The sequence below is a fragment of the Gorilla gorilla genome, chromosome 15, assembly GCF_029281585.2.
Source record: "Gorilla gorilla gorilla isolate KB3781 chromosome 15, NHGRI_mGorGor1-v2.1_pri, whole genome shotgun sequence".
Classification (NCBI taxonomy): domain Eukaryota; kingdom Metazoa; phylum Chordata; class Mammalia; order Primates; family Hominidae; genus Gorilla; species Gorilla gorilla.
The window spans coordinates 114,591,123-114,615,125 of record NC_073239.2 but is presented as its reverse complement, the minus strand read 5'-3'; the positions used below and the strand labels follow the sequence as shown (position 1 = coordinate 114,615,125).

At 40.7% G+C, this 24,003-nt stretch overlaps 1 long non-coding RNA gene across 1 annotated transcript in view; it reads left to right on the top strand.

Annotated features, from left to right (window-relative positions):
• The window catches only part of LOC134757200 (uncharacterized), a 54,223-nt gene extending 33,654 nt beyond the window's left edge, over positions 1-20,569 (top strand). The window contains exons 3-4 of the long non-coding RNA XR_010130896.1: positions 6,840-7,050; positions 19,524-20,569. This is a non-coding gene — a long non-coding RNA (uncharacterized lncRNA). The remainder of the gene's footprint in view (positions 1-6,839; positions 7,051-19,523) is intronic.
• The last annotated feature ends 3,434 nt before the right edge of the window (positions 20,570-24,003 follow it).

Genomic DNA, 24,003 nt, shown 5'->3' with positions numbered 1-24,003 from the left:
CTGTCTAAAAACGTCCTCAGGACTTTTCCCTGCTGTTTACAATATCATAATATTTATGAATTTATAAATGGAGGGACTATGGCCTCATTTGCCAAATCCTGATACAAAGAACAGATTCAGAGGAATCAAAGTCAGACTGAGGGAATTTCGAAGCAAAGAATATACTGTACTAATAGCTCCACATTCAAATGTGTTTGAAAAGACTTAGGACAATTTATAGTTAATGGTAGTATTAACCAATATTTATTGGTCACTAGTTATGAGCCATAAGTTTGATTATTTCTCAATCTCACGTTAGACAGTAGATTCAATGATTGTTCTGTCTCACAGAGGAGGAACGTGAGGCTCAGAGTTTAGGAAGCTGGTTCCTGGAGCTGGCAAGGGGTGAAGGCCCGATAGGAACTCAGACAATTTGACCCCTGAGTTCCGGGTCTGTACTTCTACATGGCACTTTCCAAATTCCCAGCTCTAGTGTTTTCTGGATCTATCACTTATCAGCTCTGTGCCCTCTCACAAGTTAGTTTACTCCCCTGGCCTGTTTCCCCATTTGCAGTGTTGTGGTAGAAAAAACACCTGTATCTTTCCATTGACGTAAAGCTTAAAGAATTGGAAGGATGTGTAGAGCAGTGCCTGGCTTTGGGTAAGTGCTCAGTAAATGTTGGCTCAGTAAGATAACATACTACGTTATTATTGTTAACCCATCACTCCCTCTGATAACATTTCTAGCTAACAAATGAGCCATAGCCTCTCTCCTCCCCCATGCAGCCTAATTGTCCCAACAGTAGTCCTGTTGATGCTTTCTCTTGGAGCTCCAATACTTAAGGTGCTCTCACAATTCACACCGTGCACTATCTAAATCACTTCTACAGTAGTGAACCTGACCACCTTATGGTGGTATTGAGGTATCACCTTGATCAGTGTTTGGCTGATCTATCACCAAGAGGCTAAATCTGGCCACTGTCTCTCTGTGTATCATCTGTGAGTTAAGAGTGGTTTTTATATGTTTTAATGATTGGGAAAAACGAATAATATTTTCTGACATGTAAAAAATTCAAATCTCAATGTCCATAAAGAAAATTTTATTGGAATGCAGTCACGCCCATTCATTTACATATTGTCCACGGTGGCTTTCATACTATAGCAGCAGACTTGAGTAGTTGCAACAGGCACCATATGGTCTGCAAAGTCTGAAATATTTACTATCTAGTCCTTTACAGAAAAAGTTTACTGACCTTTGTCTTGGTCATTTTGTAGCAAAGCTAGCAATAGAACCTACACCTCCTCCCTTCACTCTGGAACATACTCTTTATATTAGTTCATTTTCATACTACTATAAAGAAATACGTGAGACTGGGTAATTTATAAAGAAAAGAGGCTTAATTGACTCACAGTTCCACATGGCTTGGGAGGCCTCAGGAAACTTACAATCATGGCAGAAGATGAAGGGGTAGCAAGGCACAGCTTACATGGCGGCAGGGCAGAGAATGAGGGCAGGGGATGCATAAGACATTTATCAACCACCAGATGTCGTGAGAACTCACTCACTATCACAAGAACAGCAAGGGGGAAATCTGCCTCCATGATCAAATCACCTCCCACCAGGTCCCTCCCTAGACATGTGGGAATTACAGTTCAAGATGAGATTTGGGTGGGAACACAGAGCCAAGCCATATCACTCCTTTATCACATCTCCATCCTTACCCCCCAAGGATTATACAGCACAATGCTGTGGACATACAAATTCCTCATTAGTGTTTCCTTGATGGCTGACATAAATCTCACTTTTTACAATTGCCTTATTTTTACTTTGGAACCTAGTTTATATTTTTTTTGCATTTAATTGTATTGATTGGTTGGTTGATTGGTCTATTTATTACTTGATTCCCGATTTAGTCTATAATTTGGCATGAAGCACTAGGTCTTATTCATTGGGTTCTACTAAGCTGTTTCAATAAGAGTTACTCACATGGGTAGCAGGGTCTAATCTGAATACTGGCTTCTTTCTTTTTGCCTGCTTTGTTGTGATAATCCCAGTCCTGAACTCAGTGCCTCAAAAGGATTTTGATAACGAGATATTCAGACAGTTCCTAACTCCCTTTCCTGGATCTCCTCCCCCAACGTCTTTAGCTATAATTTCTTAAGTACTGGGGGTGGGTTAGCAGATATTCAAATGGGGTTCAGTGAATAAAAAGACCCTGTGAGAAAGAATTCACCAGAGTAATGCATCCATTGCCCTTCTGACTTTTGTAAATTTCATATCTTTTTCAAAATATTGTTCATGTCATTTCTCCCCCACATGAAAAGTAGCCCATATCACATGTAGAACATACCCATTAAAGATTTCTTTAACGTCCACCTACTGAAATGGCATTTTTTTTTTTTTTTTACTTGGAAAGACTTCAACGGATTGCACTGCCAGGGACCAAAAATAAGATTTTAATTGAAATACAGATAAGATAGGAGCCTTTAATTTACCTTCTCCCTAAGCAACAGGACTTTTCTGGCTGCATCTGATAGATGGCTTTTCCCCCTTCTTTCTTTTTCAGCCTAAGCTAGAGCAAAATTATCTTATCTTCAGATGAAATATTTTAGGGATTTGGGGATTTTGTGTGCCTCAGGACAAAGGACAGTGTTTGTGAAAAGATCACTGTCCTCTTTTGGAGGCAAATTTCATCCTTATTGAAATTCTGATTTTAGAAAAAGTCTGCCATCTCATTACCATCCTGCATGCCACACATTTTATGTGCTCTTATAGATGGGTGCAAGAATATTAGGGGCAAGGGAGAGAAAGAACACAAGGAGAGTTCCCCTGCAATCATGTCAGATGAGACATTTTTCTTCACCAACAAAAGAGTTTGTATAAAATGTGATGCTATAAGAGTGAATTATGTTATTCTTACTGGGGGCTCTAAGGGACAATGCATTCTGGACCATGAGATCATTGTCATCACTTTCAGAGTAAATAACACAGATTCTTCTTCTTAGCTTCCTGTCCATGTACACACCAGTGCTCTCCCTCCTCCATCCAGCCCAGGGCCACCACCCTCAGGTCTGACCGAACAACAGGGACTGATAGAGAAAGGCACATAAACCACATGACACAGACTTCCAAGGCCAAAGATAATTGAATTACCTGGTTGTCTGTGGTGATGAATATAAGTCGTAGAAAAGGATGCATAGTCTCTTTTTACTGCATTCCTGGCTGCAGTTCCAGCTTTTAGTTGCCATGCCGGCACCAAATGGCCACAACTCCACTATATTGGCCATTTCTGGCCCCAAGTGATCTCTCAAAGGCCCCTTGAAATACAGCTTTGAAATCACCCTTGCACTTCATAGATACTAGATGATAGGTCATCACTTCCGTATGTGATGCAATTTTGCAAAATGCTTCATTTTATGATTGTATGAATTATGCAAACTTTATTAGTTCTGAATTGGGCTTGAAGTCAAATAATATCTGTTAATAATCTACATACTTGTATTTGTCTTTTGCCCTCCCTGGTCAGGCAAATCCTGCCTACTTTTATCTGGTAGTTCCAACTCCCACTTTCCTGGCTAATATGTGAACACCATGCAAAGAACCGTCAGCATCAAAAACATATTTGGTCCTTAATTCAACAGAGTAGACACTGGGTAAGGCAGAAAGCACACTGGGGAAAATCATGATATATTGGAAAATACGTAAGAATTAGTTTAGTGTCAGAGCTCAATGGGATTTGAGCCCTAGGTCTTCAGAAGATGCTAAAACTCCCCAGTCCCTCACTTCCAAAATGAAAGATGTAAAGCTCACCCCAGGGCTTGTAGCTGGGCTGAATGGACTTAATGGTTATATAAACACCTGGCACAGGCACTGGTGCAAGTGACCCACCAACATGAATTCTCTCCTTTTTATCTGTTTTCAGTGGTTGGATTAGCTGAGCCAGAAATTACACCATTTCATTGTCATCCTCATTTGTTTGTCTATTTGTTCTTCTTCCTAGGAGAATTGAGAGGTTGGGAGGACTATAATCTGTAAGCTCTGGAAACACAAGAACTACTTGTGTTTACTCATCATTGAGTTTCCAGCACCAGGCCAAGCCTGGTGCAAGGTTCTTTTCTATTGAGAGAATGTGAAGATGTACCTTAATGACAAATACTCTCCTATCTCATCAACAAGCCAAAGGAAGAGGCAAGTTCTACAGTCAGTTCTGCCACAATGTGACATCTGTTTTCCTAAAAATCACTCAAAATCCCAGGGATTAGAGAGGAAATTAGGCTAGGGTACAACATTCAAAAACTTCATCAGGGACACATTTTAAAAAATATATGACCTAATAGAAGAGATACTGCCATTTTGCACCAGTTAAGTATTTAATAAATATATGCATGCTACAATAAATGCAACACTAACTTTGAGAAAGGGCTGAAGCTTGCTTGTGGAAGGGGGCCTGGGAAGTGGGGAGGCTTGTGAGTTATTGTGAAGTGATGGAGGAAGGGTGATCTGAGATGGGAGGGTAAGTTGTCTCACATTTCTATGTGGCTCCATCTAGCTAGGTGTAGTTTTGTAATGTTGCATTGTTCCTTACGACATCAATCACATTAAACAAAAGTGCACTTTCAAAACAAAGGTTATGGAGGAACTGGCTATATTTTCAATTATTTAAGGGGATTTTCTATAGGAAAACAAGCAGGCTCTTGGTTCTCAGAGGGTGAAGCCCTGGTGAATGGCTAGGCATTAGAGAAGGCAGCTCTGATCTTGTCATGAAGCCCACGTTGTAACACTTAAAGCTGTCTTGGCCAGGAATTTTCATGGGAGACAGTGGGCACCATATCAGAGGAGGGGTTCAAGCAGTGGGTGGTCAACTGCAAGATAGCTATAAAAGGGAAATTGTCAATTGGCCTCTGAAGGTCTCTCCAAGTATAAATTTTTGAATTCTTGATACTATCAAGAATTTTAAAAATTCCATAAAACATTCACTGTATCCACAAAAATGTTAAATTTCTGGTGTGTGTGTGTGTGTGTGTGTGTGTGTGTGTGTCTGTGTGTGTGTGTCTGTGTGTGTGCACACGTTGCTGTGTATGTAAATGTGTGAGCTATTTCTAAGTGAATGAACCACGTTGCATGGGTAAGTACTGGATAAGGTAACACTAGCCACTATAACAGGTAAACTCCCAACTATCAATGATTGGCCAGATCTGAAGTTTATTGCTTGCTGAAGTTCATTCTTAATGTGTGTTCCTGAAGGAAAAGAACCATCCATTTAAATTCACCATCATTTTCTTCATCATATTCAGAGCCACACAGCAATGCCTAACTGCAAAGGAGGCCAGTTAATGTGGTGTGCCGTGTTCTCAGGAAGAAGGAGAGTCAGGTTTGCTGACCTCCTGCAACCTCTGCTTCACCAGACCTCACATTTTCCATATATGCCTATCAACGTCAATGTGTTCAAGCAAAGTGAACTCATTCCAGAGAAGGGAGAAATTGGGATAGCACTTATTAAGCATCTATTATATGCTTAACTCTGATCCTCATACATTTGCACACATTGTTTTATTTAATACTTATAATCATGCTACTAGGTGGATATTGTTCTTCCTGTCTACAGATGGGAAAATTAGGGTCAAAAAGAAGTAGCAATTTGGACAAGATCACATGGTTAATGCATGTCAGGGGAAGGACCTGAATTTCAAATAGGAGATGCCCACTCTGCTTTCTTGCACCGTGGCCCTTTGGAAACACTCAACTGGTCACTTTGGACTGAGGCTTGGAATGATGTAGTCAATTCTCAAAATCTGGGCATACCTTCCTGGGGCTTTAAAGATGGGGAGGACTGAGAAAAGAGGGGACCTAGGTATTGGGACAGGGCTACCTTCAATTTGGTTGTTCAGTGCGTACAATTTAGACACCATGTTTTTAATCACAGGGAAGTGCACAGCCTTGGTTCCTTCCTTAGTTTTCAGACCTGCCTCAACCACTTGTAGCCACCTGAGCTTGATTAAGCCAGCCCACCTCCCTGAGCTTCAATTCATTCAACTGAAAAACAGTTTGTCAATAAAACTCCTCTCTTCTCAGGAGTGAGCTAAGAGCATGTTCATAGACAGCCTGAGAGTGAATGTGTTTTTAAGCCCTTAGGTGCTATATAATTAATAATTATCATCATCATGGAAAATAGCCATTTGTTTTGTGGGAAAAAAGAACAGGAAAATCAGATTCTGAATGTTTATGGGGAAAATACAAAACCTTGGTTCTCAATCCAGAGGGAGAGAATAGACAGTCTATTTTTTCTCCTGCTGATTCAATGATAGCTATTAATGTTTTTAAGTCTTACAGATTACTCTTAAAAATTCACTTTGGGAGATGTACCTAATGCTGCATGACGAGTTAGTCGTTGCAGTGCACCAGCATGGCACATGTATACATATGTAACTAACCTGCACAATGTGCACACGTACCCTAAAACTTAAAGTATAATAAAAAAAATTAAAAAAAATTAAAACACAAAAAAGAAAAAAAAATTCACTTTTCTGAGGTTTTGTTGCAGTTGAAAAGCCCGTGGGAGCGATTTCTAGTAATCCAAGTTAATAAACTGTAAATTAACTTTATTTTCAAAGATTAATTAAAAAAAACTACGAAAAACCCCTATGACCTTTGACAAAATAATTGTACCAGTTGTAAAACAGCTAAATGCTGATTAACAGATATATCCAGAAATTAGTGTACAAAATAAAAAGATACATAGAACGAGAGAACTTCTTTTGTAACTAACTTCTTTCCTTTTATGTAATTTTCTTTCTCTCAATTATAATTCCTTTCTAAACCATAAAATGTTTGACCAATGTCTGATGATGCTTATCCATAGAGATAAAACTTGAATTAAAAGAAGAGGCAAGAACTGGCGCTTCATTCATCTCTCCCATCAACTCTCTCTTTGTGGTCCTGATTTGTCAGAGAGAATGTACTGGAGTTTGCAAAGGAGAAAAAAAAACCACAGAGCTTTTCTCCCAATTGTCTGCTTTCAGAATGAAGAAGGAGAAGTCAACATTTGGGAAGTGTTTACCACGGACCAGGAGGTAATATAACACATCATTTAACTCTCCCAACTAGCCTGGAGCACAGATTCCACTACCTCCCCATAACAATGAGAAAAGCAAGGCTCAGAGAGGCTTAGACACTCATGCTGTATGTATTAGTGAATTTTCACACTGATATAAAGAAATACCCGAGATTGGGTATTTTATAAAGAAAGGAGGTTTAATTGACTGACAGTTTTACATGGCCAGGGAGGCCTCAGAAAACTTACAATCATGGCAGAAGTGACGGAGAAGCAAGGACCTTCTTCACAACTCATCAATGACATGTTCTTCTTCCCTTATGAATGGCATTTCCTTTGAACAAGTAAATCCATAACTTAGAGGCCATACAAACTATTGACCTGCTGCAAAGTGGAACCTCTGCATTGTTGCCATCTTCTCATCATAGGACTAGCAAATATTTCCTGACCTCTCATTGTGGGCCACATCATGGGGGGCTTCTACCTGTCCTACTACAGTTACCTGCACAACTCTCCCTATCAATCTCACAGTTCTTATCCTCCCAATTTGGTATTGTCATTGGTGATTTGCAGTTGGGGAAACTGAGTCTCAAAGAGATGAGATGCATTTTCTAGGGACTCACAGGTTGTGGATGCCAGCTCCAGGTTTTGGATTTGTCTCTGTGCTAACGCCTATGCTCATGACCACTGCCTCTTTCATAATCTTATTATTTTATTTTATTTTGACACAGGGTGTCACCCTGTCACCCAGGCTGGAATGCAGCAGAGTGATCATAGCTCCCTGCAGCCTCAAACTCCTGGGATCAAGGATCTTCCTGCCTCAGCCTCCCGAGTAGCTGGGACTATAGGTGTGTGTCACCACGTCTGGCTGATAATCTTTTTAGAATTTGTTTTTCTTTTGGTCTCTGTAATTTTATTTTCCTTTGTTTATTTATAAGGTACACTGCTTTGAGGTTTAAAACAATTCACTGGCACGGTGGCTCACGCCCGTAATCCCAGCACTTTGCGAGGCCAAGGCAGGTGGATCACGAGGTCAGGAGTTCAAGACCATCCTGGCTAACACAGTGAAACCCCGTCTCTACTAAAAATACAAAAAAATTAGCTGGGCGTGGTGGTGGGCGCCTGTAGTCCCAGCTACTCGGGAGGCTGAGGCAGGAGAACAGCGTGAACCCGGAAGGCAAGGCTTGCAGTGAGCCGAGATGGCGCCACTGCACTCCAGCCTGGGTGACAGAGCCAGATTCCATCTCACAAAAAAAAAAAAAAATAATAATAAAATAAACAAAGTGTCCACATTTGGGGTACTGAATATCCTGTGTCTTGATCTAGTTGGTGGTCACATAAGTGTGCTTATATATAAAAATTCACCAACCTGTATGCTGAAGGTTAATGAGCTTTATGAAGGTATATCCTACATGAATACAATAATTTAAAACTACAGAAACGGAAATTTAAAAATAAGCAACCAAAGACAAAACAAAGCAAAAGAACAAAACAATGAAATCAGAATCACAGGATCATAGAACACCTGCACAGAAAGAGACCCACAGAAACTTGTTTTCTTTGTTCTGACACTTTTTTCACACTGCACTGTCATGGCTTGTCTATGAGTGCTCTGGTCATCTCACGAGACCATGAGCTCACCACAGGCAGAACCTGGCACATTTTGTCCTTTGACACAGGCTTGCAGGGTGATTAAAAGATTTTTCTCCTGTGATACATTTTATTTGCACAAGTTATCTGGTTTGAGACAAAAAACCTAATTGTATTGACAAACAGGCCCTTGGCAAAGATGTTTATTGCACACCTTAAATTTGCAAGGTTATCTCTTCTCATCTTACTGAGCTCTCACCTTAATCTTCCTGATCATCTCCTTCTTACCCCGTTAAGTGCCCACTCACCTAAAACACACTGGATAATGATGTTTATTACCCAACAATGAAAATATTGTTATTTATGGTTATAATCAGGATGTCATCAAATATGAATGCTCACATTTGGTGAGGGCCTTTCAACTGATTGTTTATGTAAATGAAAGCGTTCACTCATCATCACATCCATTTTGGGAAGAAACAATCAGCCAGGCGGGTTGTTTCTCTCTATAATATCTTTTTAGTATTCAGTTCACTGAAAACCAATCTGCAACAAAAGAAAAAAAACTACAAATTTAAGGTTAGATGTAAACCTATAGCAAATGTTAGCGTGCCCTGGAATGACACAGGCAGAAGCTCAATTGCAATTCCTCTTCACTGGGAAACTTAGAATGGGCCTCCAATCTGGATGCAGTTTCCAACAGAGAACTAGCCTTTCCATCCCAGTTTCTCCCACTTAGCACAAAGTGGACAAGGCCATTATGCAGTGGATGTAACCACCCCAGCCCTGGAATTGGGCCATCTATATGATCTCAAGTTTGTCACATTTACAAGCAAGTCTTAGTTAACTTATCTGTTGTATTAGTCTGTTCTCACACTGCTAATAAAGACATACCTGAGACTGGTTTATGAATAAAAGAGGTTTAATGGACTCACATTTCCACATGGCTGGGGAGGCCTCACAATCATGGTGGAAAGCAAGGAGGAGCAAGTCATATCTTACATGGATGGCAGCAGCCAAAGAGAAAGAGAGTGTGTAGGGGAACTCTCCTTTATGAAACCATCAGATCTTGTGAGACTAATTCACCATCACAAGAACAGCGTGGGAAGGACCCGCCCCATGATTCAATTACCTCCCACTGGGTCCCTCCCGTGAAACAAGGGAATTGTGGGAGCTACAATTCAGGATGAGATTTGGGTGGGGACATAGCCAAACCATATCATCTGTGAATGGATGCTTAGATGGACTGTAAGTGAAAACTCTAAGCATGTGTCCATAACAACCATCTCAGTGGATAGACTCCATTGTACTGTTAGGAAGGAGGGAAAATGTTCTGTCTCCAACATTTATGGTAACTAATGCTGAGGCTCTAAGTTACAATAAAAAGTACAAGGAGCCCATAGTACTATTCTCTAAAGGGGATACACACTTCTTTTCTAAAGAACCAGATAGTAAATATTGACTCTGTGGGCCACTTAGTCTCTGCATTCCAAGTGTGTCTGTGCATCAATAAAACTTTATTTGCGAGACATATTTGATCTGTGGACCATAATTTGTTGACCAGTGGTCTAAAGCATCCTTACTTGAAGTATTATCCAGAGATCGTTAGTACTGCAAGATATTCTTTGCAAAAAAAAAAAAAAGTCTCTACACAAATAAGTTGGGAAATACTTCATAGCTCGTCCCTCTAGGGTATTCACATAGTGCACACGATCCTTCTAAATCTGCTGCAAAGAAACGATTCAAAACAGAATTTTTCCAAACTTCTTTGACCTTCCTTTGCACCCAGCCCCTGTGCCTGCCCACATGACTCTTGCTTTGAGGAATGCAGCTCTGAGCATGTTTTTGTCATCGGGCCCTGAGATGCTGAAAAAAGAAAGACTGTTTAAGCCATTTTGCTAACCTTCTGTGATCCATCTTATGGGGGGTAGGATTGAGGTCTGGGGAGGCTAACAGATCCGGCAGGTAAGGCAGTAAACCCCTGATTGGTGAGTTACTTTGTCCTAATGTTCTGAAGATCGCCAAGTAGCAGCCTTGCGACCCAATGGAAAGATCACTTTGAGAAGAATAAAGAGAGCTGAGTCTTCGTCTTCATGTTGCCCTCGGTTCACTTTGTGGTTCTGGAAAGCTGCTTCATCTTTCTGAGTTTCACCTGCAAAATCGTTTTCCCCATCTGAAAAAGAAAGACATTTATTTAGAAAATTCCTGAAAGTTTTGCAGTGTTGTTATTGTTTCAAGCCTTCTTTTTTTTCTTGTCTTTAAGGGCAGATTGAATGAATGTAGAGGTAAAATCCCAGGTTGAGGAAACTCAGAAAGGAGGGTTAGCACTTCTTTTCTTTCTTTCTTCTTTTTTTTTTTTTTTTTGAGACAAAGTCTCAGTCTGTCATCCAGGCTGTAGCGCAGTGGCGTGATCTAGGCTCACTGCAAACTCCACTTCCTGGATTCAAGGGATTCTCCCACCCCAGCCTCCCAAGTCGCTGGGAGGATTACAAGCCCATGCCACCACGCCCGGCTAATTTTTGTATTTTTAGTACAGATGGGGTTTCATGTTGGCCAGACCTCAAGTGATCCACCCACCTCAGTCTCACAAAGTGCAGAGATTGCAGGCATGAGCCACTGCACCCGGCCGGATTAGCACTTCTTTAACCATGCACTTGACTTTCTGACTTTTAATTTTGTGTAAACAAAGCTGACCAGATTTTGGCTTCCCGGGTCAGAATCACGAGGGTCAAAGCCCCAAGGGAAAGACAAATACAGCAGCAGCAGCAGCAGCACACACTCACAAAGACAGACGGTGGACTTGCCATCAGGAGCACAAGTCCTGAGCTGAACTAGGGTTCCTCATTCATTCCTCATGGGAACTTGCACAAATTACCCACTTTTTTTCTTCTGACCTCAGTCCCCCAATGTATCACTAGAGAGTGGTACTTTATAAACTGTTGTAATAAGCAAAGAATAGTTTTATTAATACCATAACTGCTACCGTCACTGTGGCTACTCTACACCAAGTATAAGAGGTGAAAGAAAATTGTGTGATGAATATTAAAACACCTCATAGAGCTGGAAGGGCCATTGAGAAATCAGCGATCCACTTCCTAGCACTTCCTATTGTTGTACAGCCTCCTCCCTTGCAAAATGCGAAGGTTTTAAAGCCCCTTTAACTCAGAGACATTTAGAGAGAGTGATTTGTAATGTCTCAGACACTGTTAAATGTGTTTGACATATCATTATATTTATTCTACTAAGATGATGATGGTACTAATGGGACAAGCCTCACATAGGAACAGGGAGACAACCTCGATTTCTGTAGGAAAAAAAAATATGCTAAAAATGGCAGGGCAGTCTCTCTCATGGAGGGATAGGAAGAAATTGGCCTTGAATCCAAAAGTTTGTATGGATGTTTAAAAGAAAATACATGACTTTGCTTTCTTGAAAATTTATCCAATTGAATTTCCTTTCAAATGAGAACTGAATGAATCCTTCTTTTTGCTAGACCTGGGCTTCATAAATACCATCTCTGCACAGTATATTACGCACATCATTTATTCAGCAGATATCATAATATATTCAGGGCTGCTCTTAGGAAGAGAAATTTCAATATTAGATAAAAGTAGTGAGATGGCGACGGTAACAGTGTTTGTCTGGTACACAGGGTAAATAGGATTGTTAGCGATTGCTAAAGGCTTCAGGAAAAGATAGGGAAACAAAGATAGGGAAACAAAGATAGCTCGTGCCAGATTCTGAGCCGAGCAGTTGCAGAGGTTCAAGGAAGCTTGATTACCTTCTGCCACCACGTACTTCTAAGCAGGCCCAGAGATGAGTTCCTCCTTTCTTATATTTTCTTGTAAGAATCGCTGAATGTTATCCTAATTAGAAATCTGCCCAGATTTGGAAACAGGCTGGCGTTGTCTTCTCTCCCTAACCCTCCATCCTCCCACCTCTCTGTATGTCTCTCTCTCTCTCTCTCTCTCTCTCTCTCACACACACACACAAACACACATACACACACACACACGATAATGTCCTCTATCCACAAAGAGTCAAAGTCTTGTCTGAGCCTGTCACCAAACTGGCTTGATACAGGCTCTGGGCCTCTCTGAACTTGAGTTCCTGGACCTGCATGGGCAGCAATTGGACTGATGAATCTCTCCAAGCCTCTCTGCCCATGTCCTCTAAATCCAAAGTGCTGGCCTGTAATGAATACTGACAATGCCTGGGCCTGGTTCTGTGTTTTATATGTATCAACTCATTTAACCCTCACAACACCCAGGGAGATATGTAGCGTTAGTCTCTTCATTTGGTGAGGAATCTCTCCACTTGACAGGTGAGGAAACAGGTGGGATACCAAGAATTTAAGGAATTCATACAAGGTCACAACCAGGAAGTGGCCGAGCCAGAATTCCAACCTAAGCCACGTGGTTTCAAAAGCACAAAGCAGAAAGCCTAGCACAGAGCCCAGCCTCAAAGGCACAGAGCTGCAGTGAATGCCCCTCTGGTAGACACGCCAGAGCAGTGGCTCCTGTATGTCCACTCATGTGTGCGTGAACATTCATGAATGTACCCGACACTCTGCTTGGCACACGCAGAACTGAGACTTGCGGAAGTGCGCTAGTGTCATCAGAACCAACCCAGGGTTTGTCCAGGGGAGACTGTCCTGGGGAAGAAAAAACTGCAATTTAGAAGAAGAAGTCAGTGCAGCAGAAGAGGCCCTGCAGATCCCAGACAGCGGGGAGGCAGCCTAGGGCTAAAGGAGTCCAGGGGCTCCCAGTGAAAGATACATTCACAATGTGAAGGATGGGTCAGACATGGAAATGGGAAAGGCAAGCCAGGCGGATACACAGGACAGAGAAGTGCAAAGTGAGAGGTGGGCAGGCTCTCACAACAATGGGGCTGGGCTCAGGTCTATTTTGTGTGAGGGAAGGGAGGCAAGAAGGCTGTAATAGCAAACTTAAACTATTTTTTTGATTGTTTTGTTTTCAACAAAGCTGAATGCCAGTGAAGCGTTTGCAGGGGCTTTGGAAAGTCTGGTTGAGTTTTTGCACAAGGGTTCTTGGGCAACCTTGTCGATGCCTGGCAAGGTTGCAGCAGAGCCTGTAATTCTTACACTTCCCAAATCCTCCCAAAAGCCTATGCAACAGTAGACCATGCATTTCTTTATTATTTTCTACACAGGGACCACCTGGATCCTTATCTGAGAACATAGACTTGAAGTTATTACAGTTAACTGACCTCCTATTCATTCTTCTCATTTTTTTTTCTGAGGCTACTGATAAGATGCTTCCATAGATACACTATGCATTTCATGGTTCTATTTCTTTCCTTTTTGCTTTTACACGTGAGGCCCAGGGGGCCCACTGCACAGCAGGAGCCCGGGAATGCGTGGGGACCATTAGTGCTCTGTGGGACCAGAGCTTGCTCTAGCAGCCATTGTTTTTGCCTCATTAAGAACTTTCTTGTTTCTTCACCCACCAGTAATAGTTGTTTGTTGTTGTTTTCTCAAGCATTCTGACAGTTTCAAAACCAGGAAGCATGACTCAATCCTAGTGGGGGCTCAGTTTAATTCTCTGAATGAACAGAATGAAATTACATATGTAGGAAGATTTTGTAATCTTTCTTTATCTACTCTGTTCACCCACCTTAAGAACCAAGCTCCAAATGGAAGTACAGCAGGTGATGTGTGTCTTTCTCTCACTTTCACCTCCTGGAGAGTCAATTCCTCTAGTGAGGGCTTCCAGGTACACGCTCCCACTTAGCCCCCATTATTTCTTCGGGGTCAGCTTCCTTATTTCCTTTGACAGCTGAGAAAGTTGAAGTTTAGTGTCATTACTAGTGCTGATAAACACAGAAAGTGGTTTAAAAAAAAAAATGCACCTGATTCTAAAGTTTGTGTTCTTTCCACCACACTCAGTTTGCTTCCCCTAAATGAAAAAAAAAAGGTACACATGTAGGAAGCTTCAAGTTCAGTCTCACTGTCTGTAAAATGAGAGTGAAAATTACTCAAAAACTAATCGGAAGTATTGAATTATTCCTGGCTTATACATTGTAGGGGATAAGGTAGGTAAATTCAGTGCTAGTTGAATTTTGTGTTAGTCTATTCTTGTACTGCTATAAAGAGATACCTAAGACTGGGTACTTTATAAAGAAAAGAGGTTTAATTGGCTCATGGTTCCCCAGGGTGTACAGGAAGCATGGCTGGGGAAGCCTCAGGAAACTTACAATCATGGTGGAAGGTGAAGAAGCAGGCATATTTTACATGGCTGAAGCAGGAGAAAGAGAGAGAAGGGGGAAGGTGCTACACATTTTTAAACAACCAGATCTCCTGAGAACTCACTCACTATCACAACAACAGCAAGGGGGAAGTCCACCCCCATGATCCAAGCACCTCCCACCAGGCCCCTCCTCCAACACTGGGGATTACAATTCAACACGAGATTTGGTGGGGGCACAAATCCAAACAATATCAAATTTCAATCTGGATCTTTTAAAGGAAGAATCAAAAGAATGCTGCAATGTGTTGCTGGGTGGATAAGGGATACGGAAGTGGGAGAATTCAAATGGCTTGTTCAATTTCATATGGCTCATTACTTGGTCCTTTAATTCTAAATCCAGCAAGTGGGGTTTACCCAATGGATTGCTTGGAAAGAACAATTGGACTAGATCCTTTGATTTCTCTTCTTCCGTCTCATCTCCTGATTTAATTTCTTCTTCTTTCCCTTTCCATTTCTATTAGTATAGAATGGAGAAAACAAACGAACAAACATCAAGAAACATAGGTTTGGATTTTTCTCCTCTTTTTTGCTCTGTGAGTCTGCGAAAGTTCTCTTGAACTCTCTGAGATTGATTTCTTCCTACATCAAAGGAAGGAATTGGTCTAAACTATTTTAAGATTTTAAATCTTAATGTCTCCCTTCCTCTCCCTTGCCACATTCACCTCCTCTTCTTGTGATCTAGTCTCCGGAAACTCGAAGATTACAAGCAGAAAACTAGCCTGATACACTTAGCATATGCAAATGCTGTGCCAGAGAGACCACCAAAGCTTGGATTCCTCCTTCTGACTCTCCAGAGATATTTAGGGCCAAGCCTTTCAGCCAGGGCAGAAGGATTGTAAGTATCTAAGCATCTCGAGTACATAAAACCTAACTAGCATTCTGCTCCAAGCCAGTTCGACCTCATCAAAACACCCCTGGGGTGAGCTGTGATTCCTGGGAGCCCGTCCTCCCTCAAGACAACAGAAAGTGCTTCCTCCTGTGCCTCTCAGGAGTGCCATGTCCATCACTCCGCCTTACCAAGAACAAGCAAAGCCTGAGAACAGGATTTGCAAATAAGGGAGGGGGAATGGAGGCCTAAGGAAAGTGGAAAGAGAGTTAAGAATGGAAGATGGAAGATGCAGGGGCTGGAGGATAGGAACTGAAGACTGAGCAGCAAACAGGAAGAAAGAGAAGGGAGGCAGGGAAGCCAGCAGAGGGACAGGCAGACAATAAGCCCGAGGCAGGAGGAAAAGGGAAAAGCCCGTGGTGCTAGTTTGAGGCACTGCACCTTGTTTGAATTCCTAAATTTATCATTTCTACTAAATGTAACTGGAACTTACTGTACATTTACCAGACAAGCCACTGTACTTTGCAGTATCCTTGAGAGATGGAGGTGGACGGAGGGACTGTTACTTTTTGCCATCATGAGGAGGACACGGACTCTTGGACAAGATAATCCTCCTGAAGCTACTTGAGAGTGAAGTACCGACCTAGGGCCCTGGATTCTAGAGCCCAGAACCACCAGCTGGCCTAGACTTCCAACCTCCAAATTCAGGCCTGTTCTCACCCAGCTCAGGCACATAGTCAAACTCAAAGGCGTGAAAATCAATTAGAACACGTGAGAGTAGATGGTTCTCAGTCTGAACCAGACACACCAATGAATGGACTTGGAGACCAGGCCAGGTCCCAAATGCCTCCCCACCCCGCCGATATTTCTTGTGTATACTACAAGCCAGCAAAATTAACGTCTGCTTGGAAATCACACAGAGGAGGCTGGTGTGACTGCAACTCTAGCAATGAATGCACTTAGCAATTCTGTAATTTATCATTTGACCACTGATGTATGGCTAGCAGGAGGGAACAAGTGCTGGGGACTAGACACAGTTATATCAGAACAAGCGTCTATCCTTCAGAAGCTTACCACGTGGTAAAAGACTTAACGTATGTGTTCAAGTATCTTTTTTTTTTTTTTTTTTTTTTTTTTTCTGAGACATGGTCTCACTCTCTCACCCAAACTGGACTGTAGTGGCTTGATCTCCGCTCACCGCAACCTCAGCTTCCCAGGCTCAAGCGAATCTCCTGCCTCAGCCTCCTAAGTAGCTGGGATTACAGGCACACACCACCACTCCTGGCAAATTTTTATATTTTTGGTAGAGATGAGGTTTCACCATGTTTGCCAGGCTGATCTCGAACTCCTGACTTCAAATGATCCACCTGCCTTGGCCTCCCAAAGTGCTGGAATTACAGGCATGAGCCACTACTCCCAGCTGGTTCAAATATCTCTTTAAAAAGATTTTTAAAAAGGAATGAGAAAGGAAAATCTGTGTGGTTTTGTTAATGAAGCATAAGCTTCAGTGCTGGCCTGGCATCTTTAACAGATTAGCTTTGAAGTCGAATCAACCTTGTAGATCCTCAGTTTTCTCATCTATAAAATGGAGCAAGCAAGAGTCATGACACTCAGATGCTGCACAGACTCCAGGTGATCCTGCGGTATACTCGATATGCCTGGCATATCATGAGGGGTCCCACACATGCAAAAGTTTCCCTTTCATTCCAAACAGGGAATGTTCTTTCCAGTTTTAAGTTAATGCTATTTCCTCATCTGCATTTTTTTTCCTCTTCCATTCTTAATAAGTTGAGTAAGAGGGACAGTGAACTGGAAAGGGAAAACATGTGAAAATGCCGAGAATTCTGAAAATACATCTTTCCAAATTGTGCAGCTTGGTGTTGGCAAGATGACAAGGGCCCCGGAAACCGGGTGCAAACACAGCACAGCAAAATCACGCAGCTTGCGTGTGCAATATATGTATGTTACATGCCAACTGCTGAACAAGTGCTTTTAAACAAATGACAAATATGATACGATGCTCTGAGGATCAGGCCAAGTGAATGCAAGGGTTTTCAAGATTCAGATGTGGACACGAGGTTCCTCTCGTTCCCGCCCACCAGCCCTTGCCAAGCCCGAGACCCCAACATAACACTCCTTTTGCCTCAACCTCTCTATCTGCGGCACCACACACATGCACACACCATCAAGCAATCACAACTCCATCCCTCATGTTAAGCCCGTAGGCTGTAGAATATCGGACAGCACATTATTTTCCCAATCAATTTACAAACTTAACTAATAATTTAATTCGCCGCATGACAAATCCACTAGCTCATGCCGAAAGCAACTTAAATGCAACGGTCATAAAATTCCCTTCTACGCCTTTGCTTGATGCCATCGTTAAAAAAGAGAAGGGATGACAAAGTGAAAGGGAAAGTGCAGTGATTCTTTTATGTGAAGATTACATTTAAAAATAACCGACTAACCGTCTGCACTTTTCGGGGGCCTGACGTCTCGAAACGCATTTAGATTGATGCAGGCTGGGGCTGAAGTTCTCGCGCTGAGTAAACAGTCAAGTGTTCTTAATAGGAATTGCAGTTTCTCGACATCTGTTAGGGAAAAGGGAATGGCGAAACAACAATTTAGAGTGAGATTGGTTTTGTTAAATGCATTTAAATTCCAAGATTAGTGGTGTTCTTTCTTTTTCAATTAGCATTTACTTGTAGAAAGGTTACAGATGAAAGGGCTGGGGAAGAGATCGGGTGGATTTTTTTCCTTACTGAGAGGACACTCCAAAGCATAGTAAAGCTAAAATAGGAAGAGAACGTAAGACTTAAAGGAACTTAAAACTGATGCCAAATTGAGATTGCAAATCTTGAAGGGAAAGCATTTAAAATAAAATAAAATAAAAATAAAGTGAAGTTGAGTCTGGATTTGATGATTCTGTCCTCTGGACAGAAAAATCATAAATTGCTTTGAGAAAATACAGGGATTTATATTTTCCAAGCCAGTTACTAAGCAAAATTTGTGTTATTTCTCAAATATATGCCATGGTTCTGTGTGAGTGTGTAAAGAGCTGTAACTAGCTCACTTTTTTTTTTTTTTTGATAGAAACATAAACAGAGACGAAAAATGTAGGGAATGTTTCACCTGTTTTACTGCCATTAAATAAACCTCATCTGCTACCAAGCTGTTTTGGGTGACATTTGCTAAATAAATACATTTTGTGGGAGACTTGAACACTGAAGCACAGAGACATGCAACCGATGTTCTCAGATGAATCCTGTTTGCTTCTCAGTGCCTATACCCCTACCCCAGGGGGAGAGTGAAGTGGTAAATTCCGGTTTATGTTTTCACATTGGTATTTTATTTTCAAACTCACACAGCTACAACAAAAAGTACATACTTTTGTTACTAGCGTTTCTTGTAATTCTCTCTCTCTTTCTGCTCCCTAACCCAATTTTCCCCTCTCCCTCGCTACCTTCCTCCCTCCCTCCACAAATCTTTATTGCTTTTTTTTTTTAACTGGGGAGTATTCATTATTTCTTTACACTTCTATATGGATTTCACTTTTAAAAAATCTATCAGCATGTATATTTCGTGCATGTCTGAAACCTTTAAAATATTGTTGGATCTTCATGATTATTTAAAAATACGTATATTGAGTATTTGCTTAAGGTAAAGCCATTGCTGCCATTTCCAATTAAAAAACTAATAAATGTATTTTAAAAGAATGTCTGCCAAGACTGTTCTCTGACAAAGTATCTCTGTGGATATTTAAATGGCACCAAGATGGATTACTGTTTCTGATTATTTCTCATGTAGGGTCTCAGGGATTTTGCAGAAATCGTAATTGAAGAAAATGATGGAAAGGAAGCTTTGAATATGGAGTGTTGTTATTGCACTGACTGGACAACCAGATGGAGCTATTCCCAGTCCCCAGCACACAGATAGAAAATCTATTCGACAATAACTAAAGAGGTATACAGTTCTAGAACATTCTGCAACCAGACTTCAGGCACCAGGAGGCCTCCGTAGGCAGGGTTCCTCGGGCTTCTCAGCTGGCTTCCTTGGAGAAATTTCATATGCTGATTCCTTTCAATTATCTGTCAATTTTCAAAATGCAAATAGAAACATGCAGTCATCACTTTGGTACTCACCAACTGATTTCTTCCAAGCACCCAGACCATAAGTGAATGCAGTTCAATATGTTCTCTTCCTTTTTTTAAGTGGAGTTAATATTACTGAGCAGATTTTGGTCAGCTTCCAGGAACCCAGTGTGTGGAGAGGCAGAATTTTATTTTAGAAGCACAAGTTGGTTTGAAGAATGTGAACTTACCCCAACTCTTTCTTTGTTTCATCTTTCTTACTAGACATATTTTATTTTCCTAAAGAAAACATAAATAAAAACAAAAAAAATTCTTCATTGATACACACACACACACACACACACACACACACATACACAATTTAGGTCAAATTATTTTTACTACTTAGGATGTCTTTAGTTATTTTACATATTTATAACACAGAAAAAAAGTAAGAAGAAAAGGAAAAATGGTGTATAATCTTAAGACCAGGAGATAACCAATAATAAATATTTTGCTATAATTTCTTTTCATATTCTATGCATATACATTTTATGGAATTGAGTTCACACTGTTCACATAATTTTGCTTTCTCTATTTTGCCTTTACCTTTATCAATAAGCATTTTCTTTATATCCTTAAAATGTCTTTATTAACATAACCTAATACATATGCACAAAATGTTACCTAATCATTCGCCTGTTTAAGGGCATTTGGTAATTTCCAATATTTTTTCCTTTACAATTTCGGGTAATGTTTAAATAAACCAATTTATGGAAAAGAGCTACCTATGTTGGATTACTTGCTTAGAATGAATTCCTGGAAATAGAATTACTGGGTCAAAGGGTACCAACGTATTTAATGTCCCCAAAGGCATATTGGCAAATTGCCTCCCATACAAATTATACCAACTCCCCCCCGGTAACTAGTATATAAAAGTGCCTGTTTCACAGTATCTCCCCTGCTCCAAGATCTTTTAAAATCTCTGCAAATTTGAAAAATGAAAAAAATGATAACTGTTGCCTGGAACAATTTGTTAAAAGATGCACCGAGCAATACATTTATTTTTAAAATTTTTCAACTCACAAAGAAATATAAAAGCTTATACACAGGATGTTTTCTGACCAATAAATGCTAAAAAGCCATAATGTTTCATCATACATAGTAGATTATTTTGTTCAAAAACCTATTACATTTTGCATGCTGCTATAGCAGTCTTTCTAGTCCAGAAAACACTTCACTAAAACAGCAACAATATCAGTTTACTGCATAAGATTGCCGGCAGCTCACACTAGATTCTAAACACGATTGAATAGGCATCTTTAAGAGTGGAATATCCATGACTTATCTTGCCAGGCTTGGTACTATGTCAGTGGAGAAGGTGGATGGTGCCATTGTTATTTGGGCAGCCATGCCGATCTCAAGGAGGAAAGCTGAAATTGTTTGAAAACCTGGTTTAAGACAGTCTTTTTGAGATTTAGCCCTAGAGAACACTCAACTAAACAACCAAGAGAGGCAGAGCGAAGACTGTTAAAAGGTGCAGAAAAACTCCACAACAAAATGAAAAGACATAGGAAGAACCTTGTCATGGAAATGAACTTACCATAGAGAACCCAGAGGTCACTGAAAAGCACCTTTGTGCTCTAAGAGTACAAGGTTCAAAAAGGGAAGATTCAGTCAATAATTGCTGTGTTTGTCTAAATCTGTATTCCCCCAAGCTATTGTGTTTTCCAAGTTAGTAAAGTCAATCCTGTTCCTTGAAGTTTTCTGCTAGGCATTCGAGTTTCCCTCTAAGGTTCAACCTACAGCAAACCCTAAAAGATCCCAAAATAGCCCTAATAACTAGGGGTGGATTTTGAGGGTAAAAGGAAAGATCAATCAATTACTTTTTGAATATACTCAATATGTGAATTAGCACCAAAAGCATCTCTGTTTGTATGACCCTAATCATGTATTCTTCATCAGAAGTTGCCAGCAATAGTGAGTACACACTTTAACACCACTGATTATTCAAAACCAAAAAAAAAAAAAAAAAACACCCAAGAAAGAAAAGGAAAGAAATTAAAAATCCACCAACTTAAAAGAAGCATGCTCTACCTCCCCAAATCCTCAATTCCCTTAACTGTCAGATTTTTTTTTTTTTTAACTGAGCCAGTCTTTGGAGATGATGGCATTTTTTATTGTAAGAATATTACTTCTAGTGATCAATTCCCGCTTAGTGAAGTGTTCCCTAAATTAAATCTACCCTTTCTGAAAGGTTACTCCCCAAACAAAATGAACAGGAAAATGCCTCCAGTCCATATAAATGTCATCCTGCCCTCCAGTAAAACTGTTTTAATCACTATTTTTAAGGAAGCAGCCCGATTGAATAGGAGAGAAACTCAATTACCTTGTATACCAAGACAACTGTCACAGGGGGTCACAAACAGTGCCTTTCAGAGGAGCCTTCCTCCGGAGAGATGCAAGACACACTTTGTCCTGCAAATGATTTGTCCTTTTCCCTTTTTTAAAAAAAAAACAACAGAGAACCATGTCCCACTGGTGAAAAGAAGAGAAGAAAACTGATATCAATTGAGGACATACTATGCTAAGGCTCTTTCACTAATTCCTTACCACAAGATTATTAAAGAACTGTTTTTCTTTCTTTCTATGGAAATAAAAATGATGTCCCAGTGGGGTAAGTTCACCCTTAAGGGGTGTGGCCACAGGGCTGGAGAGAGGAGAGGTGACACTTGTGCTCTATTCTGTGCAATTACAAGGGTACCTCTGCTAATAAACCAGTTGCTGACCCCAAATCAGCATTGAAGAGTCAACCAAGTAAGGACACTCCAGAGAACATTGGGTGGAAAATGACAAGCAGCAGGTACCTCCTGACACGTATTCCAAACAGCCGTGTGCCTTGGATTGGGTTTCTGCAAAGACATTCATATGCTTTGCAAAGCTAATGTACGGAGGCAGCCTTCAGTGCTTATGTTTTTTGGAATTAAGTTGCATGACTGTGCCTTGCTCTCTAAAATGTGTAAATGTGTAAATTATGCTGAAACAGATTGCCAATGCAAGTTGAAGAAATGAAAAATATGGTGCACTCTCACGGCAAGGGTGCAAGGGCACAGGGGTGTGGCTTGCCACCTGATGTTAAAGGCAGCCTCCAAACTCTCCACGCTTGGGGCTTCTAGAGAGGATGATGGTGAAAAAAGGGATAGTGAAATGTAAAGAAGCTAGATGTCTTTTCCAAGAGCCCAGTTACACCTAAACACAATCTCTTACTGGCACAAAAGAGGCTATGTAAATTATCATGTTACCTAAGTCCTATTTTCAATTCATATTTCATTTCCCCAATTCACCACATCCTAATAGAAATGCCACAGTAACTTGCCAAATTTTGATCCCAAAGATACTGAAGAAGAAAAAGATAGGAAAAATGCCCCCACCAAATACCTCACCATATCTCCCTAACTCCATAGCTGCCAAATTTCCAGTGGAGTGTGTGTGTGTGTGTCTGTGTGTGTGTGTGTGTACTCACACGCATGTGTTAGTGCCTTCCTGTTATTTTAATGTTGCTTCAGTTTATTGTGAGGAGGAGACTAATTTCATGTATAAAAACATCACAAAGAAAAAAGACAGCTCCTCTCTTCAAGGAAATACTTAGAGACACCAGTATTTGATAAGTTGAAAAGGAAGAGTGAATGCCAATCATTTCTGTAGCCTTAAATGCTCTCATAAAATGAAGAAATGATAAAAAAAATTATACTGGGTCAATGATGACTTACTTTATGAGACATCAGAGTCAAAATGTTGTCTGTAATTGCTGAGTAAATTGCTGAAAGATATCTAGGGTTCAATCCACTCATTCTATGGACAAGGAAACTAAGAATGTCTGGTAACTTCCTTGGATCACACAGCCAGAGTCATTTAGGATGCAACATACGTCCCTGCTAACTCCTTGCCCTATATTCTTCTCAGCACAGGTCATCAACTGAAAATTAAACAAAATCATTTTGAAAATTTAGCCAGACTATATTTCTCCAGTACCCAAAAATGTTTCAAGGATGAGATAAGGCTGGTTTGAAAATAAATGGATAATGAACATTGTGAATTTTCCTAAAGGTCACAAGTTGGACAATGAAAAGGAAGAAATTTAGATACTACATATCAAGGTAGGTCTTGCAAGGTGGCAGAACCACGTTTCTGTAGAAACTCATTGACACAGGCAGACC